Here is a 13336-nt window from a genome sequence, read left to right as displayed (position 1 = left end):
AGGAAGGAAGGAAGGAAGGAAGGAAAGGAAGGAAGGAAGGAAGGAAGGAAGGAAGGAAGGAAGGAAGGAAGGAAGGAAGGAAGGAAGGAGGGAGGGAGGGAGGGAGGGAGGGAGGGGGGGAGGGAAGGAGGGAGGGGGGGAGGGAGGGAGGGAGGGGGGGAGGGAGGGAGGGAGGGAGGGAGGGAGGGAGGGAGGAAGGAAGGAAGGAAGGAAGGAAGGAAGGAAGGAAGGAAGGAAGGAAGGAAGGAAGGAAGGAAGGAAGGGAGAAAGAGAAAGAAAGAAAGAAAGAAAGAAAGAAAGAAAGAAAGAAAGAAAGAAAGAAAGAAAGAAAGAAAGAAAGAAAGAAAGAAAGAAAGAAAGAAAGAAAGAAAGAAAGAAAGAAAGATTGATTAATTTCAGGTGCTACCAACTCCTCCTGAGAGCAGGGATGGAATCCAAATAATTTTAAGACAAACTAATGTAATAGTGAGCAAACTAATGTAATAGTGAGCATGTCTGTGCAACTCAGAGAGCCAGCATCCGTGTGCAACCTCAGAGAATCAGCATGCCTGTGCAACCTCAGAGAGCAAGCATGTGTGTGCGACCTCAGAGAGCCAGCACCTGTGTAACCTCAGAGCCAGCATGCTTGTGCACCTCAGAGAGTCAGCACCTGTATAGCATCAGTCAGTACCTGTGTTGTAAACGCAGAGAGCCAGCATGCATGTGCCCTCCCATACATCTAAGCAACAATGCCCACGATAAAGGGAATTATTAATATAAAAGTAATTTTCAGTGTGCCCTCAGGCTTTTAAAAATTTAAAAGTAAATTTTTAGTAACAAGCAATAAAAACTAAACAATTTTGTGCCTGCCTAGGGGGCAGGTCTGGGGACAGGCGGGAAACTGGGGACAATGGTGGAGGGAAGGTCACACTGACAGTGAGATTGATGCTAGAACACTGAATGCCTGAAACAGCTGTATTATGAACAACTTTGTAAATTAGGATGTTTAAATAAAATAAAAAAACAACAAATCCCTCTAGGTGCCTCCCTATCCCTTCCAATCCCCCATCATCCTTGTCCTCAACATCTGAATCTTAGCTACTAACATGTTCTGCACTTCTGGATGTTAGATCAAGTTTTATTTTACTTTGTTTTCCCAGTTCCTGGCAAAAAATTCCACTATGTCTATGTCGTATGTCCTAACCTCCAGCCCTCATATGTCTTAACCTTAAAAAACAGTACGTCTATCTGCCCCAGGTAGAAATCTAGGTGTCCTTTTTGACTTCTTTATCCTCCATCTTCTAAACACAATTATGATCCTCATGGGAAACACCACCACATGAACAAAAGTGCCTGCCTTGCAAGTGCAAAGCCAAGAATTTGATCCCAGTGATGCCACATTCGCTCACTGCGGTCCCAGCAGGTCTGCTGTTTGGAAACTCTCTCCCCTTTCATTTTCTTTTTTCTCTCCTCTTCCTCTTCCCTTTAGATAGGTGAGATCCTGGTAAACGCATGTGTGAGCACCACAATCAAGTGTGCAAGGAGTGTGAATGCTGTAACCAATAATGAAAGCATCCCCATCACCGCAACAGCAACTTAAGAGAAGGGAAGGAAGGGCAACTAGGGTGGGAAGGGAGGGGGAAGCCCATTTTGAAAAAACACCATCACATCTTGCACCCCTTATTCCAACAGTTTCCTTACTAGTTTCTGCCCATGTCTAGGTCTCCATCCCACCCCCAAACATATACTCAGATTCTTAAAAAATGCACATGGGGGGAGCAATCTGTAGCTCAGTGATAGAGCATATGAGACTCTGGGTTGGATCCCCAACACAAATAATAAATGCACTCAGGATCAAGACCCATACCTTGAAGAGAAGTGCAGGCTGAAGAAAGCACAGGGGATAAAGTGCTTGCCTTGCACTTTATCTCCTGTGCTTTCTTCCTTAAGAAAGTCCAGTTCCTTAAGCAGTACCATTAAGGATCACTCCTGAGCACAGAGCCAAGAACAGCCCCTAAGCACCACCCAATGTGGCCCCAATTCTCTCCACCAGCAAAAATAAAACAGTCTAGAGATCAGAGCAATAATATAGTGGGTACAGCACTTCCCTTGCATTGACCTGGGTCCAATCCCTAGCAGTTGTGTTTATATTTGGGTTTGATCTCCTCAGCACCAGCCAGAAAAACCCAGGAGTGCAGTCAGGAATAAGTCCTGAGCACTGAGGGTGTGGCCCAAAAACCAAAAAAAAAAAATAAATAGTACAAACTCAATTTGAGGAACAAGGATCTTTGATGATTTCTCCACTGTCTTCCTTGCCAGTCTTATTTCTTACCACATGCACCTTCATGCATTTAACCCCTCTGCTTCACAAAAAAAAATAACAGAATATCTATCTCAAGGCACTTACAGGAAGAAATGAGCCAACATGGAAGGGAATCTGGTAAATAACCAAAAATCTCACCTCTTTTAATGCCATCTCTAGACTGACTACTCCCTTCAGTCCAAAACAATTTATCCGTCTCATATCCAACTTCCCAAAATTCATCTATTTCAGGCTTATGTCTATATTTTCCCCCCAAGGAAGGTGAGATTCCATCCCTCAACCATATAAGAATGATGAGGTTCTTTTCTTTTCTGCTCTCATGGTGCTATCCCTGTCACACTTCAAACTGCCTTTTACTTGTCAGTCCTCCCCATTAGACTCTATACACCCAAGTCCCCAAACCAAAAAAAAAAAAAAAAAAGAATTTTTAAGCAAATACTACACCTGGCATTTGCTTAAAAATTGTTCAGTAAGGGCTGGAGCGAGAGCACAGCGGGTAGGAAGTTTGCCTTGCACGCGGCCGACCTGGGTTTGAATCCCAGCATCCCATATGGTCCCCTGAGCACCGCCAGGAGTAACTCCTGAGTGCAGAGCCAGGAGTAACCCCTGTGCATCTTGAGGTGTGTCCCAAAAAGAAAAAAAAATTGTTCAGTAAATGAAAAATTTTCTGATAATGAGGTATCCAATGACAGACTCAAAGGCTAGCAAACTCAAATGGTGACCACAGGTTTATTTTGTAACTTTAAGGCCCCTCAACTATAAGGTAATACCCAATAAACTGACCTTATTATCACCCTCCTGGGTTTTCAGACTTTTCTAAGTAATGTTGAACTACCAGATTTTCAAAGAAAAAGCAATACATCAAATTTGTTGCCAGTTGCCAGAGTGATAGTACCTTGCCTTGCACAACCACCCTGGGTTCAAGTTCAAGCCCCACCCACAGGATGGCAAATGGTTCCGGGTGATCTCTGAGCACTAAGCCAGGAACAATCTCTGAGCACTGAGCCAGGAGTAAGCCCTGAACACAGTCGGGTATAACCCCAAATTTTTTTTTAAAAAGTCACCAATAACTGGGGCTGGAGCAATAGCACAGCGGGTAGGGTGTTTGCCTTGCATGCGGCTGACCCGGGTTCAATTCCCAGCATCCCATATGGTCCCCTGAGCGCCGCCAGGGGTGATTACTGAGTGCAGAGCCAGGAATAACCTCTGTGCATTGCCAGGTATGACCCAAAAAGCAAAAAAAAAAAAAAATTACCAACAACTGATACCTGGAACACATCCCATTCCCACCCAGCCACGCCCTTTAGTAGCAGGACAAAATTCTAAAACATAAATATAAATATGAGGGGTGCATAAACATGGAGCACAAGTCCTGCATATTCAATCCTAAACAGTGCAAGGAAGGTCCCCTAAGCACTGTCAGGGATGGTACTGCTGTTCCTGAACTAACTAAGTATGGCCAAGAGAGGACTTGGTGTACGCTGAGCACAATACAGGATGTGACACCACTCCCTGTTCCCCACCCACCACCTCCACCACAAAAAGAACAAAAATTATAGATGCCACAACCTAGCCTCACACCCCAAATACAGACAGGAACAGTCAAAGCAAAAGAAATTTTATAAAGCTAAATAGAGGTTTTTAAATCCATCTTACTTCCTGCAAGCAGTAAGGTTTCATAAATACCTCAGAACCCTAAAGCTAGTAATTTGTTTATCTTTATGAAAAGAGAAGGAACACAGAGAGACATTAGAACCATTTTAATCATCTGAGTAAAAATTCTGAACTGAGCTTCTATAATAGCACTGCTTTTCTTGTTTACTAAGTCCCATATACCTAAATGTGGATAATCAAAAAGCCAGGTATAAACAACGGAGAATGGGGGCTGGGGCGATAGCACAGCAGATAGGGCATTTGCCTTGCACGCGGCCAACCCGGGTTTGATTCCCAGCATCCCCTATGGTCCCCTGAGCACGGCCAGGAGTAATTCCTGAGTGTATGAGGCAGGAGTAACCCCTGTGCAACGCCGGGTGTGACAAGAAAAAAAAAAAAAAACACAACTGAAAATGAGTAGTCTTCTACTTCAAGGGTAAGTCGCCCCTCCCCCCAAAAAAAGTAACAAAAAAAAAAAAAGAAATAAAGGGGGGGGGCAACAGATCTCCAAAGAGTTTCACTGATAAAGACCTTCAACCTACTGAGGGAGAGCTTAAACAAAAGTACCACTAAGCCTGGGTTAAAGCTCTTGAGCTGCATGCCACACTCAGCTGCACAGGACAACTAATAATGATTTTACATTTTCAGAGCACCCTCCATGTCAACAAAGGCATTAAGAGTGCCTGCATGGGGCTGGAGCTATAGCACGGCAGGTAGGGTGTTTGCCTTGCACGTCACCGACTCCGGTTTCGATCGCCAGCATCCCATAGGGTCCCCCAGGCACCACCAGGAGTAATTCCTGAGTGCAGAGCCAGGAGTAACCCCTGTGCATCTCTGGGTGTGACCCAAAAAGAGGGGGGGAAAAAAAAGAGTGCCTGCTTTACCTGTCACAAAAGGACATATAGTAGACCAAAGATAAGGTTCAAGGTGTGAGCACATGCTTTGCAAGCAGGAGGCCCACCTTCAATCCCCAGTACCACATGGTCTCTTGTGCACTACAAGGTACCCCACAGTACAAGCTGGAAGTAGCCCCAACAATGCTAAGGGTGGTACTCTCCCCCAAAAATGAATCTACTTATATAGAAATTCAAAGAGCCGGAAAACAGAATGGGGGAATGTCATGGGCTGAGGGGGTGGGACTGGTTCAGGGGAGGGAAAGAGTATTTAATGATTACTTCAACTAGGGAAGTATGAAAAAGTTCTAATATATATATTTTTAAAAGACAGAAAAAGTAGTTGCACGACAGTAAAAACATATGTAATGTCACCAAACTGTATATTTAGAAGGGTTAAAATATTACACGTCAGCACACTCCTTTCTGGAGCTGCCCACATCCCAGATCAGGTGCATAATTCCTCTTCCTTTTTGTCTACTGCTATGCCTATTTCTGAAATAAAACTAATTACTCAGGGGGGGCAGGAAGATAGCTCAAGAGGCGGTGAGTACATCCCTTGCCTATAGGAACCTGCTTTTATTTTTATCCCTGGCACTGCAGTCCCCCAGCACTGAACCAGGAGTAGTCCCCATGAATAACATACGACGTAGTTAAAACCCCCTCAAAAGAAAAAAAGCTCAAAAAATTAAAATAGTAAATTTGTATTATATATATATGTATATATATATATATATATATATCCCATAAGAGTGCAAAAGCTTTTGGGGGCTGGAGCAATAGCACAGCAGATAGGGCATTTGCCTTGCACGCAGCTGACCCAGGTTTGATTCCCAGCATCCCATATGGTCCCCTGAGCACTGCCAGGAGTAATTCCCGAGTGCAGAGCCAGGAGTAAGTAACCCCTGAGCATCGCCAGGTGTGACCCAAAAAGCAAAAAAAAAAAAAAAAAAGAGTACCAGCTTTTAAGTTACTGTCTAAAAATTATTAACCATGTGTCCCTGACCATCAAAACTTCCTGTTTCAGGCCTGTTTTTTTCTTCTGTAAAAGAGACTAAGTAACATTTTCTCATACTTGAGGATAAACTGAAATACTCGATAACTGGCCCCTCATAGGTAATTCAAAATGTCAGCCATTATTCCCATACAACTACTACTATAATGCACTTTCAGAGACACTTGACAATCAACTGTACACGTACATGGAAACAGGCTCAAAATATAACTATAAGGGGCTCAGCTGCTGATGCCACATAAAACCCTTTGTCCATGACAAGTGTCCTGTGCTCACCACTACTTGCTAATTGGGTAATCTAGACAAGGCAAGTATCGTAATCCTGCTGAATCTCAATTCTGAATTGTAACTACAAAAAAAAAAGAGATAAACTCCAGAACTCCCACTAAACCTAGATTAAAGATGACATCAGACTCTGGTTGCAAAAATGGTACTATCAATCAAAACTAAAGTAACTATATGATAAAAATGATAACTTGGCTTGGTAAATGGCTCAATGGACTGCTGTACACACCTTGCAATAGGGAGACTCCCTAAAAACAAAAAAGTGGCTGATTTATGGGAACTAGTACACCTTATGCACAAAAACCTGAAGCATGGAGAATACCTAGGACTATACAACTTCTTAGTGATTTCAATTACTTGGGGTTCCTTGCCTGAATAAATTCTATGCCCTTTCAAGAGATGGCAAACTACTTACACAGCAACACAGGGACAGGAGTGTGAGACTAGAAGTAGGATGAGATTAGAAAGATAATGGCCCTGGAGAAAGAATTCCCCTGTATGAAATATCATGAGAATGGGCTCCGGATATGCATCCAGGATATAAAGAAGATAATCCTCTCAAACATCCACCCCTTTCACAATCTTGCATGCTTCAAACCCAATGCAAAATGCTCTTGCATCCCCCCTATTCAGAAGACATAAAAGGTCTTTTCCTGGGTAGCCTTTCTTAGGGACACCCCATTCCCCAGCTTTCCTGACACTCCCTTCCTTTGCTCAACATTTCTACCAAACTTATCCATCTCATCTCTGGTCCTCTGCTTTCAAGCTTGACTCCCTGAGACAAGAATCTAAGCGTGCTACAATAACACAGCAGAAAAAAAAAGAAATAAAATATTATGGATTCTAAGTTAAAAGACTGAGAATTCTAGTTTTGATTCTGTCCCCTAAAGTAATCTGTGAATTTAGACAATTTACTTCCCTTTCCAAGGTTCAGTTGATAAAGTAAGGGGCAAAGACAAGCAAGAAAAGTTGGAACAGGCAGACAAAGTACTACATACTCCGGTTGGACTGGCACTGCATATGATTGGTTCCCTGAGCACTGTCTGGAGTGATCCCTAAGCACAGAGCCAGGTCTAAGCCACGAGCATCACTAGGTATGGCCCAAAACAAAACAAAAATATTGGGATAATTGGCTTAACTCATACCTTCGACCTCCTACATACCTGAGCTTCTAAATCCAGGATCATCCTAAGGGGAGCACACTGTAGCACACCTATAGAATTAAAGAACTAATGCAAACATCAACCTCAAGATCTAGCCCAGAAACTCCCTGCACTGGGGATCAAACACACTGGAAAACTATCATTTTTGCCAAAGCTAATTTTCGTTCACGTTTTTCCCTCTAGAACTCGTCTGAAACAGAAAAAAAAAAAAGGAAAATAGGAAAACCATTTTCAAAAAGCAGGCTGCTTAAACAGCTGACGTGAGCTACTTTCTGCTCACTCTCCTCTCAACTAGAAACTATAAAGTAAATATGAACTACAAACTCGAATACACAAGGTTTGGGGAGAGTAAGGTACCACAAATAAACAGGACTGACCTGTTTATAACAACAAAATCTTCCTAGAGCCAAAAAACCTCAGGGAACTTTCAGTGGTGCTTTGAGATTTGAGAAGTCCCTTGTCTCCACCAACGGCAAACAGCAACACCCGCAAACGAAATCCATCCCAACCTCCCTTCCGCCGAAGCCTAAAACGGGATTTTGACCACAAGATAGTTGGTAACAGGCGCCAAGAGCCAGAGAGAAACCAAGTTGTCCCCAACAAATGGTGTGACCCTTGGAGTCAAGTTAAAAATCCTCCCCGCGGTAAGAGATTACAACGCGACGCACCAGGAAATAAACAAGCACTAGACACGGCGGCTTTAAGATTCTGAGCCTCTTCAACCTGATCAGAAACCACTTCGCCTCTCGGCGCCTCGATTTCTGCTTTTGTAAAGGGGGTAAGCAACCCCCCGCCTCAACCCCCTGGCCCCTGAAAAAAAGGCTGAAGAAGTTCCCGGGCCAAGCCTCATGCTTTAGTACCTGTTGGTATGAAACACTTTTCTCGAATATAATTCGTGAATCCACCAACACCATTTGAAACGACTCTTTTTCCCCCCCGGGTTTGAAGGTAAAGAACATTTATAAATCCAATAATAAAAAAAAAAATGTTGGCTCTGCGGCGCCGGGGGCCGCGGGCAGTGCGGACCTGGGCCCCGGCTCCCCAGCCCGGGCGCCGAGGCGAGGAGCGGCTGCTCTCTCCTGGAGCACGAGGGGCCGAGAGGACGCTCAGGACCGCGGGGAGCGAGGCAGGACTAGTTTTTCGCGCCTCCGGGAGCCCGCCGGCCCCAGCCCACGGCGGGGGGAGTCGGGGGGAAGCCGGGGAGTTGGGGGGCCTCTCCGGGCCGGGCCCACCCAGGGACTCCCGGGCGCGGCGTCCGCTCCCCTCCCAGCTCCCCTCGCCAGGCGGGGCGGGGCGCGAGCACAAAAGACTCCAACTTCCGAGCGGGCGCGGGCCCACCCCGCCAACTCCTGGCCCAGGCCCGGCCCGCGGGGAGGAAGCGGGCGGGGAAGGCCGGGCGGGCGCCCCGGAGCGACGGCGCCGGGCGGGGGGAGGCGCGGGGGGGGAAGGGGCCCGGAGTTACTCAGGCTCCCGGGACAGCCCCACGGGGCCCGCGGAGGGGGGGTAAAGAGTTTCTAAAAATAGGCAGCAGCCGCGCGGAGAGGTGGGCGGCCGCAGGAGGACGAGAAACGCCCTCCCGCCTCCCCCCACGACCAGACGCCCGCGGCCCCCACTCACCCACTCGGAGAGGTCGGGAAGAAGCCGCGCGGCGAGGACAGAGGCGGTGCCGCCGCACTCGGGGGCGGAAGGGAGCGAGGGAGGAGGAAGGAGACCAGGGTCGCGGCGCGCGGAGCCGAGCACACGCGCGGGAGTCGCCCCCGCTGCTGCTGCCGCCGCCTCCTCAGCAGCTCCGGGTCAGGCTGCCCAGCTCCCGCGCCGCTCGCGCGCCCCGCCGCACTGACAGCGGCGCTCGGCCCGCAGCCGCGAGTCCTTCCCTCCGCCCGCACCACTGAGGCGCGCGGAGGTGGGGGCGCACTCAGGGCTCTCCCTCAGCCCGGCCCCGCCTGCCGCGCCGGCCCTCAGCACAGCCCCGCCTAGCTCCCTGCCTCGGTCCCCCACGAAGGACTCGGTCAGTCGGACACGAGGAATCCGCAACCCCGCCGGAACAGGGTCCGGCTCTCCCCGCTCCCGGGCGAGTCTCCACCCCCTCGAGCCGGGTTTTGGAAAGGTCCAGAGCTCCGGCGGCGAGAGGAGGGAAGCGGCGCGGGGGCGGGACCCCGCCGGGAGGCGGGGCCGAGGGGAGCTGCGGGGCGGGGCTAAGGGCGGGAAGAGGAACGCGCCCACACTCGGCCGGCCGCCGAGGCGCGGTGGGGCTGGGGAGGGGTGAGGGGCGCGCTGTGGTGGGGAGCGCCTGCAGCCGACAGCCTGCGCCCTGGCTGAGAGGCGGCGCTGTGGACGGGGCTAAAAGGAGGCCGAGCTGAGGGGAGTCAAGTGGGAGATGGAAACCCGGGCGAGGCCAGACGAGGTGGGGGCGGGAATGAAGCGGAGGCCAGAAGGGAGGGAAGAGTGAAGCTGAGGAGGAGGGGGCGGGCCCGGAAGCTGAGCCGCGAGGAGGGGGCCGCTCAGGGGTGGAGCCGGAAGGAGGCGTGACTCAAAGGAGGCTCGCAGGTGGTCCTGGAGGGGCGGGGCCTTGGGGTGGGGGCGGTGCCCCAGGGAGGCGGAAGAGACGAAGTAGCGGAGTCCACTGCGTGCGTGCGCTGGGCAAGGGTCGGTTTTCGCTGCACAGGCTGGACCTAGGCAGAAAGGCCGCGTAAAGGCTGCATCGCCCGAGGAGGTCTGACTCCCACCTGAAAAATGAAACGGTTACGTTCAAGTCCCTTTACCCTTCATAATTTGATCTGATTGGGGAAGACCTGCCTCTTAACATTTCTCCTGTTGGAAACCCCCAGCTCTATCAGTGTTCCAGCCTCCACCGAAAAGCTGCAAGAGTCTTCGGATTCTACACAAGGACCATTACACGTCATTCCTTAGTTAGAGACCTCACTGGAAACTGGAAACTATACTATCTATGCATCATCAGTTCTTTGCTTTTTTGATTGCATTTTTAACATGCCCAGAACCTGCCTAAGAGCCAGGTTTCCTTAAATAGACTTTGGTAAACTTTGACCAGGTAGATTTTGAATTGAATCCTGACTCCCAGACCCGTAATTATGCTTCTAGCTGTATTGCTTGACGACCTTCGTGTCTCTATCCAAAGAATAGAAATTAAGAGGGATGGTGGTTGCCCAGACAGTGTGTAGAGACCATGCTTTGCAGGCACATGGTCGCAAGTTCAAATCACTGTGTCCTAAAAGTGCTGAATAGTTTCAGTCAGTTCTGCTGTTTATGATCCCCAGTGCAGGACTTACTGGCAGTAATGCAACAAAGTGTGTGTGAACAGTACACGGAAAAGAGGGTACTTCCTCCTTCAAACAGGAGTACAAGCAGCACCAGGAAGTGTAACCTCTGGCAAGCTCATAAGCGAGCAGAGCACCGCAGTTTAAGGAACGAAAACCTCACTGAGCATCGCAGCTAAAAATATAAAAGCAGCACTCCCCCAAAAAAGGTTATCTAAGGACTGAAACGACAGGGTGCTTGCTTTGCATGCAGCCAACCCAGGTTCGACACCCCATATGGTCCCCTGAGCACTGCCAGACGTGATCCCTGAGTGCATAGGCAGGATTAAACCCTGAGCACAGCTGGGTGTGGCACCAAAATGAAAGAAGTAATCTAGTCCTAGAGGCCTGGGTTCCTATTGGTGACTCAGTGGCTTAAGCACCTGCACAATGACAAACCCAAGCCCTAAAGCCAAACTCGAGTGTAGCACCACAAGCAAGGAGGTGATCCAACAACTCTCACTAGGAATCCCCAGAAAGAACTGGAAAAAATGGATCAGCAGCTGATGTGCCCAGGACTATTGGGAGGTTCTGAGTTTAATTCCTGGTATGGCATTTGCACCAGAGTGATCCCAACAACCGCATAGCCTGAGATTTCCAGCTAGGAAAAATTTTTTACTATTTTTTAATTTAATAAAATAGGGGCAGAGCAATAATACGGTGGATAGGGAGTTTGCCTTGCACAGAGCCACAGGCTTGATCCCTAGCATCCTATATAGTTCCCCAGGCACCACCATGAGTAATTCCTGAGTGCAGAGCCAGGAGTAACCCCTGACCATTGCCAGGTGTGACCCAAAAAGCCAAAACATATTAATTTTTTTAAATAGAGCAAGAAAAGAACTCTAATAGAGGCTCCAGTTTAAATGAGACCCAGACCAAACATGGAAATTAGAGGCCTCAACAGACAATCCTGCTGTTTTCTTCCCTGGCCCCTGAGCTTCCGTTCCTTGCAAAGCCAGTTGGTCTCAGATGCAGCTTCATAGCTGCCTGTATAAGGCTGGCAGGACTATAATATTCATGCTACTGAGGAACTTTATTCATGCCATGTAGGAGTGCAGACTTCTACCAGTCCCAACCTCCCTGGGCACTCACCCCAGTGATGACTGTAACATTTTATGAGAGTTATTAACCATAAAGAAGATGAAAAACAACAAGCTCTCAAAGGGAAGAGAATCATTCCTAAGGCTTATCTCTTAGATAAATTCTTCTCTTTCTTGATACATTCCCTTTGGAAGAGAACAAAGGAATTCCCTGTTAGGAAGAAAAAGGAGGGAGAGCTGGAAGGTTATGATGGTGCATCTCCCTGAACCCTGCTCCAGTTCTCTATGCCGCACTCTGCTCCTTCTCACTGCCAGGTTCTCATGGGTCCCAATGGTGCTCCTGTGAACCACCTGGGTTACACGCAGTGCAAGTGAGAAGATCCAGTTTCACTGCCACTTGAGAGTCCACAAGTCCAAGGCCAAAGAGATAGCTCAGCAGGTAGAGTGCTTGTCTTGCATTTGGCCAACCCCAGTTTGATCCCTGGCACCCCATATGGTCCCCCAAGTCTCTCAGGAGTGATCCATGAGCACAGAGCCAGGAGTAAGCCCTGAATACCACTGCAGAGACCCAATCACCATCCTCCAAAAAAAAGAAAGTTGGTCAATCAGTCAGTCATACAGTGATGGGTCAAGGAAGGTTGGAAGATGGCAGACTCATGTCTTCAAAGTAATCATCTTGCCTTATTTAGTCATAGAATAGATTTTTGTGGGGCTTGAGTAATATTTGGGGCAAATGCATGTAGGACATTTGCCTTACACATGGCTGATCCAGGTTCGATCCCCAGCACCTGATATGTTCCCCTGAGCCTACCAGGAATGATCCCTGAGCACAGAGCCAGGAATAAGCCCAGAGCACAGCAGGGTGTGGATCAAAGATTTTACAGGGAAACAATAGAAAAGAGGGACTGGAGTGATAGCACAGCAGGTAGGTCGTTTGCCTTGCATGTGGCCAACCCGGATTTGATTTCTAGCATCCCATATGGTCCCCCAAGCATGGCCAGGAGTAATTCCTGAGTGCATAAACCAGGATTAACCCCTGTGCATAGTTGGGTGTGACCCAAAAAGAAAAAAAAATAGAAACGAAAGAGTATTTGCAGACAAGTAGATGCCAGAATAAACAATGAGTTCCCTCCTGGGCTAGGATCCTGCTTCTATTTTCTGCAAACTAAGCAAAGGAAGGGCTAGGTTATGGGAGAAGGATAAAGTGAGACAAACTGTCCTCATCTTTAGACTTTTAGGAGAAGAGTAAATGGAGGATGAACTGTCCTTTTTTAAACGTTGGGGCAAGTACAGTTACCCTTGTATAATATTGAGCATTGGCCCGGTTTCTCAGGGATGGCTCAGTGGGATAGAATCTGCTTTTCAGGAATGAGGTTGCAAGTTTGGTCCCTGGCTTTACCCCATATCACTAAGTGCAACTCCCAGCTCCCTGATATAATCCCGATGCAACCAGGCATGTGCCCTGTGACCAATGGTGCCACTTACAGCCTAACACAAAAGCAACAACAAAGGGACAGAAATGAGAAAACAAATGAAAGTAATTCAAAGAAATAAGAGTGTGCATATGGCTGCACTCCTGGGATACTTCCCAATGCACACACCAAGGTGGCAGAAAGCAGGTTGGTCCCCTGTTGCTATGCTTAAGAGTAGGGGAAGCTCAGAGGTCAGTGT

The 13336-nt window shown here is 48.1% G+C and overlaps 1 protein-coding gene across 3 annotated transcripts in view; it reads right to left on the bottom strand.

Moving 5' to 3' along the window:
- Positions 1-9449, bottom strand: part of RALY (RALY heterogeneous nuclear ribonucleoprotein) — a 95621-nt gene extending 86172 nt beyond the window's left edge. For 2 of the 3 annotated variants that reach the window (XM_055139534.1, XM_004612560.2), the window contains exon 1: positions 8929-9449. The gene's annotated coding sequence lies outside the window, so the exon portion shown is untranslated. The remainder of the gene's footprint in view (positions 1-8928) is intronic. The other variant, XM_055139533.1, reaches the window with a different exon arrangement.
- Between the last annotated feature and the right edge of the window lie 3887 nt (positions 9450-13336).

Source organism: Sorex araneus, chromosome 5 (assembly GCF_027595985.1).
Source record: "Sorex araneus isolate mSorAra2 chromosome 5, mSorAra2.pri, whole genome shotgun sequence".
Classification (NCBI taxonomy): domain Eukaryota; kingdom Metazoa; phylum Chordata; class Mammalia; order Eulipotyphla; family Soricidae; genus Sorex; species Sorex araneus.
The sequence above is the reverse complement of the archived record's forward strand: the minus strand, read 5'-3'. Positions and strand labels throughout refer to the sequence as shown.